A 9,022-nucleotide genomic window follows, 5' to 3' on the forward strand; every position below is an offset into this window, starting at 1 on the left:
GCCAACTGGGAAAATGATACCGCAAAAGATTTTGCGATATTTTCCCCTGAAAGATCGATTGAAGCGGTTGTACGCGTCTCGACACACGTCGCTTCTGATGCAGTGGCACGAAAGAGATCACGTCATGGAAGTTGGTGTTCTACGACATCATGCGGATGGTACGACGTGGAAAAACCTGGACGAGAGATACCCAGGCTTTGCTGCAGAGCCTCGAAACGTGCGGCTTGGACTAGCTGCGGATGGATTCAATCCGTTCGGAGAAATGAGTTTATCGTACAGCATGTGACCTGTGGTACTAACTGCGTACAACTTGCCGCCTTGGTTATGCATGAAGAAAGAGTACTTGATGCTGGCGCTTTTGATCCCGGGGCCTCACTCACCAGGAAAGGACATGGACGTGTTCTTGCAGCCAATTGTCGAAGAGCTGAAAGAACTGTGGGAGACCGGATTCCGCGTTCGAGATGGCGCCAACGATGAAGTGTTTGACGAGCTCTATTCAATGTAATCAGATTTTTGATATGAAAGCTAGTGGTTCTAACGTGTCTGACGAGCTCTATTCGCTTTCTATCGGTTCCCTTCAAGTCGCCTATCAATATCCGAGCTGCTTTGTAAATGGCGTGAAGTTCATCACTCGTCGTCGCGATAATCAACGAGTCACTCAAAATAGCAGTGTATGTGTACTTGTGGATGATTTCACTTACTATGGTCGAATGGAAGACGTCATCGTCGTGAATTATAGGCATAACTATAGTGTTGTATTGTTCAAATGCATTTGGTACGGTGACAAGTATCATGCAAACCGACTAGTGCACACCGATAAGACTACTGGAGAAACGAGTGCTTATACTGCGAAACAGTGGTTTAAAGAGGAGCCGTACGTACTCGCGACTCAAGTCAAACAAGTTTTTTACATCGAAGATCTTGTTAAAGGCGGCGACTGGGAAATCGTCCAGGAATGCAATCATCGAGGGATTTGGGACATTCCTGAAGTTGACCCCTCCAACTCAGCCTCGATCCCATTGACTATAGAGTTGTCAAACATCGAGCGTTTGAATCATCGACACGAAATCGATGAAGTTGAGTTAGTGACGGTCGTTGACGATGATGAAGAAGACGATGATGAAAATGAGAGACGGGTCGTTTTTTAGGGAGAAGATGTTGATGTCGATATAGAAGATGATATTAACATTATAGGCATAGATGACGATGAATGAGTAATATCTTTTTTGTATGTTTATTTACTATATAATGTAACCACGGTTTTCCTCTGCCATATGTGAGGTTTGTTAATAATAAAATCCGTGGTGCCGTCCACGTTTTTTTTAAACAGAAAACTAATATTTATTTACTAATATTGTTCACATCTTACAGGATGTCAGATGCAAGTGGAGATGAGTCTCCGCTACACCGTTCAGGAGCAGGTGGAGATGAGTCTCCGCTAGAGACACCGGGTTCCCAAGGTCCTAAGAAAACAAGGGGACCAACAACCGGCTCTACTTTGGCAAAAGCAGCGCTTGGGGTACCCGGTGCGAAAGTTGTTAGGTATGACCCAATCAACCAAACTTTCTACCAGGACGTAAGAAAAACAATAAAAAAGGTAGGAGTATTCAACAACCGCGTCGGCGCTTTGGTGAAAGTCCATATCTCGGTCACACTTTGTGATTGGAACGAAGTGACGCCCCAGATGTTCGGCAATATTCTGAGCGCACTTCATTCCGAGTACACTTTCGTGTACAAGGATGATGAGACCGAGGAGCTGCTTCCGGCGGATTGCTATCGTCATCAGATTGACCAGACTATCATTCGCGATGCAAAGCGAATGAGGCGCAACCAAACGTCTAGATTATCAGGGACTTTCTTAGGAAAATGTTGTGGGCAAATGAATGTCGCCAAATAAGAAATCCCAAAAGTATATCAAAAAGACGATTGGGAGAAGGTGATAGAGGAGTTCGCAACTGACGATTGGAAGGGAATGTATAATTCAAAAAAATTATGTTATCTTCTATGAAATCGAATTATAACGCAATTTAATATGTGCAGAAAAAGTCTACTCGCAACAGAGACAATTCAAAGAACAAGAAAACGAAGTCCACACAAGGGTCGATTTCTTTTTTGGCTCATCGACATTTGAGCGTAAGTTTATTCTAATTTTGTAATATTTTTTTTGCAATAAATACATTACTCATATTTTCATAAGAACTGCAGAGTAGGGAAGATGGGACTTTGGCCTCGGCGTTAAACACGTGGGAGAAAAAACATCAAGATGATCAAGGCAATTGGACGACAGCTTGGGCGCAACAAACATTTGTAAGTTACTTGTGTTAATTACTTAATAATCAAGTTTCGATAATCTTAATAATTTTTTTAACATATGTTTGAAGGCGCGAATTATGACTCAAGTCGAGGATATGCAGCGACAAGCAGCGGACTCAGGCCAAACGTTTGACATAAACCAGGCGGAGCAGTACGCGATGGATACTGTTCTCGGGCAACGTCGAGACTGGTACGTCGGGATAGGTCCCTCGATCCCGAGATCCTCGTATCTCTTGGCTCAGGCTCAGGACGACAGCTCGTCCTCAGGTTCTTCATCGACGCGCGTTTCAGATGCATTGATTAGCGAGCTACAAGCAGCGTTGGCCGCACACAGCAGCATCCGTCTCCCATGCAGACATCCCCCACGATGATGCACCCTGGGACGACGCCGCCATCAGCTTCAATGCCGAATGTTCAGACGCCGCCATCCGCTTCAATGCCGAATGTTCAGACGCCGCCATCCGCTTCAATGCCAAATGCTGATCAGACGCCAGGTTAGGTAGAATTTCAGCGACATCGTTCGAGCGGCAGCGCACCAGGCCGCCAAGGCGCACGAGCAAAATCTGGCGGAAGAGGAGGCCGTGCATTCCAGAATTGGCAGACTTCGAATGAAAAAGGGAAACAAAAAGAATAGATTGTAATTTTTTTAATTTATTGAACGTAAATTATCAAATTTTATGAATTTAATATTAGAATTTCTATTAAATTATTTATATAATTATTCTAATTAATATTATTCAAATTATTTATTTAATTTAACAAAAAAATTATTTAATTAATTTTTAAATTATAATTTTTATATATCTAATAGACTGATTCTATTAGAATCAGCATTTAAAAAAAAAAACTACACACAATCAGATGCGACTAGTCGCATCTGATACCTTCGCGGGAAGAGTATCAGATGCGACTAGTCGCATCTGATTGTACTAACACCCGCCAAAATATTAGGCAGGGAATTACTATCAGATGCGACTTGTCGCATCTGATACTTTTACCGCGAAGGTATCAGATGCGACTAGTCGCAGTCGCATCTGATACTATAATTCACGCTTAATATCTTATTTTGGAGGATATTTAGGTGCGACGTTTGGTGCGACTAGTCGCACCTAAAATGTCGCACCTGATAGTGATGACTTTCAGGTGCGACCAGTCGCACCTAAAATAATCAGGTGCGCACTTTCATATGCGACTTTGTCGCATCTAAAGTCGCACCTGATGATACTTTCAGGTGCGACATTGGTGCTTTCAGGTGCGACTTTTGTCGCACCTGATGCTATTAATTGTACTAGTGTATACACCAGATCTGCAACTATCTCCATAATTGGTGCACATGATCTTTCAAGCTATTTCCGGCTTTTACGGCCCCGCGTCTCCATAAAGGAAAGTCCTATAAGCTCTGCATCATTCTCCCATGGGTCGAGAAAATTCATCCCCGAATTTTGTGCCATGTCGTCCTCCGAGTTGTCGCCGGTGTAAGGAATGAGATGCTTCACGTTAAAAATGTCGGCCGTTCGAATGTGGGAAGGAAGCTTGAGGCGGTACGCATTAGCATTAATCTTCTCGACAATTTCCACGGGGCCGATCGTCTTCGCCTTGAGCTTGTTATACTCGTGTGCCGGAATACGTTCCTTGGTTAGGACTGCCCAAACAAAGTCACCAACGTCAAACTCAACGTGTCGTCGTTTCTTATCTGCAGCGAGCTTGTATTGGGCTGTAGCAATTTCCAGATTTGCCACTGTAGCTTGGTGGGTGTGTTGGAGCTGTTCGATGAAGGCCGATGCGTTGCCGTGAATGCGCGTGTGATCGGGAACCTGGGCGAGATTGAGCGGTCCACGCGGAACGACACCGTAGACAACGTGAAATGGACTAAAACCCGTACTGCGATTCATGGCATGGTTTTGAGCGAATTCGGCTTGACTAAGCTTCAAATCCCACGTTTTAACCGCTTCACCAACGAGGCACCGAAGGAGATTGCCGAGTGATCGGTTAACAACCTCGGTTTGGCCGTCGGTCTGGGGATGATATGCACTACTGAAGTCGAGGCGGGTGTCGATGAGTCGCCAAAGTGTGCGCCAAAAGTGGCTGAGAAATCGTGTGTCGCGGTCCGAGACTATCGAAGACGGCATGCCATGAAGACGGTACACTTCCTGGAAGAAAAGAGACGCGACGTTAACCGCATCTGTTTTCTTGCGACACGGGATGAAATGTGCCATTTTCGAGAACCGGTCAACGATTACAAAAATAGAATCATGGCCATGCTGAGTACGGGGAAGGCCAAGAACAAAATCCATGCTAAGATCGACCCACGGTTGACTCGGTATTGGGAGAGGCATGTAAAGACCCGCGTTAGTGGATTTGTCCTTTGCGAGATGACACGTACGACACCGAGCGATGAAGTGTGCGACATCTTTCCGCAAAGACGGCCAAAAATAATTGTCTGCGACAAGTTGTTGAGTACGATCGCGCCCAACGTGACCCTCATTTTGTAGATCGCGAATAATCTTGAGACGAAGACTACCCTCTGGAATGCAAAGTTGTGAATTGTGGAAGAGAAAACCCTCCGACCAAGAGAATTCTCCGTGTTCTCCCGCATTGAGTCGCTGGATCAAAGTGGAGAAAAATGGGTCTCCGGCATAGAGCTCGGTTATCACGTCGAAGCTGGGAACTTCCACTCGCAGCTCGGTAAGAAAGGCGTGACGGCGACTCAGTGCGTCAGCCACGCGATTCAAAACTCCCGCCTTATGCTTTATAGAAAACGTAAACTGTTGGAGAAATGAAATCCAAGAAGCATGGCGAGATGATACCTTCTCTTGTGTCCCAAGATGTTTTAACGCGTCTTGATCGGTGTAGAGCACGAACTCCTTATGAAAGAGGTAATGACGCCAATGATGAATGGCGCACACAATCGCATAAAATTCTACGTCATAAGTGTTGTAACGGGACTTCGGACCGGTGAGTTTTTCGCTAAAATATGCAAGTGGACGATTGCCTTGGCTAAGTACGGCGCCAATACCGACCTTGGACGCGTCACAGTGGAGGAGAAAGGGCTGCCCAAAATCCGGAAGGACAAGAACCGGTGCACTCGTGAGCAGTGCTTTAATTCGGTCGAACGATTCTGCTGCTTGAGGTGACCAATGAAAATGGCCCGATTTCATGCACTCGGTGATCGGAGCCATGACGGAGCTAAAGTGTGGGATAAATCGACGGTAAAAAGATGCTAAACCGTAAAAGCTCCGTACCTCGGTGATGGTGCGCGGTTGTGGCCACGAAGAGCTGCTTCGACTTTGGATTCGTCCACACTTAACCCATCAGCGGTGATGATGTAGCCCAAAAAGGTGACACGGTCGGTGAGAAAAACACACTTTCCGATGGCAGCATAGAAAGAGTGACTGCGAAAAATATCGAGAACTTCGCAAAGGTGTTGTAAATGAACCTCGGCGCTAGCGCTATAAATCAAAACATCATCGAAATATACGACGACAAATTTACCAATCAAAGGCCGCAATGCTTGGTTCATTACTCGCATGAAAGTGCTCGGCGCGTTAGAAAGTCCAAACGGCATGACAAGCCACTCGTATAAACCTTCGCGGGTCTTGAACGCAGTCTTCCATTCGTCACCGGGTCGGATGCGAATTTGGTGGTATCCGCTCTTCAAGTCCAACTTACTAAAAACACGAGCGCCACCCAATTGGTCAAGGAGATCATCGAGTCGTGTTATAGGAAAACAGTAACAAACTGTAATCTTATTAATTGCCCGGCTATCGACGCACATGCGCCATGTGCCATCCTTTTTTGGCGTGAGCAAGGCAGGAACCGCGCACGGGCTTAGACTCTCGCGAATGTGCCCTTTGTGAAGAAGCTCTTCCACTTGTCGGCGAAGCTCCTCATGTTCCGACAGGCTCATGCGGTAGTGTGCTCGATTAGGCAAGGGCGCGTCGGGAATGAAGTCAATCCGGTGCTGAATGTCTCGGAGTGGAGGAAGCTCGGATGGAAGCTCTTGTGGAAACACGACACGCAACTCGTCAAGCAATGGCTGTACGATCGCAGGAACCGGAGGAGTATCGAAAATAGATTTGCCGAGCAGCGCATAGACTACGCCCGACTTGGTCATCTTCGCCTCAAATTCGGACCGAGAGAGCAGTGACATGGTCGGTCGACGAGCGGTGACTTTCACCGGGTTGGACGGTAGAAGCACGATCTTTTTTCCTCCGAAGTAGAAGTTATACGTGTTGGACAGCCCATTGTGGATTGAGTGTCGGTAGAATTGCCAAGGACGGCCCAAAAGTAGATGGCACGCATCCATTGCAACAACGTCACAAATCACCTCATCACGGTACGTTGCGCCGATCGAGAATTTCACCAAAGCTCGTTGGGAGACGCTAACATCGGTGCCGGTTTGAAGCCACGACAATTTATACGGTTTGGGTGTTGTTCCACCACGAGACCCAACTTCTTGATAACTTCTTCGGCAACGACATTCTCGCAACTACCCGAATCGATCACAAAGCGGCATACCCTGTCACCGATTGTACAAGAAGACTGAAAGATGTTGTTGCGTAGCCAAGCATCGTCGCGGACCGGAGGAGCGAGAAAATTCTGGCGAATAACAAGTGCATGACCAACATCGCCTGCTAATTCTTCGACATCTTCGGGCTCGTCGACATCGTCGTCGTAGATAGGGTCGCCAGAGAGTTCGTGTGCTTCCTCGGCGAGTAAGCCACGACGCGGATTCCGTGGACAATTATTTCGACGGTGGCCCGGTTCGCCACAACCGAAGCAACGAAGACCACCATCAACAGCCGGGGGAGGGGCTGGGTTCGTGCCAGGGAGGGCCTGGACAGGTGTAATCTGAGCCCGCGGGACAGTGGTAGGGGCTGTTCGGATCTGTTGCGTAGTCGTCGGTGCCGCGTTGTAGGGGCGGTGAGATTGTTGCTTCTCAATGGCGAGGGCGCGTTGATGCGCCTCAGAAACAGTGATGGGATCGAACATGTTTAACATGTCTTGTATCTTGACACGTAGACCTCCGATGTAGCGGGACACAGTTTGATCCACTGTCTCGGCGATGTCGTTTCGAGCCAAAAGCATAAAAAATCGGTAGAATAATCTGTGACAGACCTCAGGCCTTGGCGAAGATTTTGGAGGCTTTGATAAAGCGTGCGGGCGTAATTGTACGGCAAAAACGCAGATCGCATATGCTTCTTCATCTTCTCCCACGTAGCAATCTTCTGTTTTGCGGATCTAGCACGCTGCGTTTTGATTTGAGTCCACCATGCGGCCGCGCGGCCACGAAAACGCGTCGCGACGAGAGACGCTCGTCGTTTCTCGGGGACCCCTTTGAAGTCAAGAACTTCGTCGACCGCTGTAAGCCAGTCGAGAAATTCATCGGCGTTGACATTGCTGTGAAACTCCGGGATCTCCATCTTGAACGCCGATTCCCATCGCATATCGCCATCCACACCTTCAGCGCGCGCACGAACCGGGGGCGGAGCAGCAAGATCGGGCGCGAACGGGTTATCGTCGTCATAGTCGGAACCGTCCAATGGGGCCGGTGGCGCTGCGGGTCGCTGTTGCAGAAACGCATCGACGGAGCGGGTGAGGGCCTCCAATTGTTGACGGAATCCGGCGAATTCTTCACGTCTATAAACGTCATCTAGATCAGCATCACGATCGGGAATTCCTCCACGTCGGCCTCGGCCCGCCATGGCGATGGTGGGGGTGATCGGAAAGCCTCTGATACCAACTGATGTAGAGCGATATAAAAACAAAAGGAAACGGAATAGGATTGCAAGCAGAGCTTGACTTTTCTTAATTCAATAATAATAATCCATTACACTGATAGAGAATAAAACTTATAGTATGAGAAAAAAAAGAAATAAAATAAAGAGGCAATAAACCAAAAATAGTTGCAGCAAATCATTCTAAACATGGAAATAGATTAACGAAAATAAATATGACAAATATTGCTCATTAAAGGAAATATACACCAGATCTGGAACTATCTCTAGAATTGGTGCACATGATCTTTCAAGCTATTTCCGGCTTTTACGGTCCCACGTCTCCATAAAGGCAAGTCCTATAAGCTCCGTATCACATATTGCGCGCCGCGCGAAGAAGGTGCGCGCCCTGGACGTGCGCCGCACGCTGGACGCGCGCCGCACACTGTGCGCCGCGCCTATCAGACGGCGCGCCGCGCGCTGGGGGGGCAGTCTGTGCGCCGCTCCTCTCCTTGAAAGGAGAACGCCCCCTAGTCGCACATGGACGAGAAAACACCTCCTAAGGCCCTCAAACACCTATAAATAACCCCTCTCATTGAGGGTAAAGCCATCCCATTCATTCTCAAGAAACTTGAGACTTCTCTCTGCTTCTCTGGATGCCATCCTTGGCCTGAAGCGGATTCTCCTCGATTTCTCGTTCTCAGAGATTCCGAAGCACTCTCGGGGACTCCCGAGAGCCACCTCTCTCGATCGAACGTTTAATCTCGAGACCACAAGTGCTCTAACAGTTTTCGACAGAAAATCACCTACGCGTCTAGCGCACTAGCCGCGTCCACTATTTCTGGCAAGAAATCGCCTATGCGTCCGGCATTTCCGACTGGAAATCGCCTACGCGTCCGGAATCTCCACCACGATAAGGAACTTTTGACTTAGAGTCTTCCACGTCTCCAAAAGAGAGAAAACACACATTCTCTCTCGGGTCACTCGATCCC

Source organism: Urtica dioica, chromosome 3 (genome assembly GCF_054948205.1).
Source record: "Urtica dioica subsp. dioica isolate 48M chromosome 3, U.dioica_male_clone48M_v1_H2, whole genome shotgun sequence".
NCBI lineage: Eukaryota > Viridiplantae > Streptophyta > Magnoliopsida > Rosales > Urticaceae > Urtica > Urtica dioica.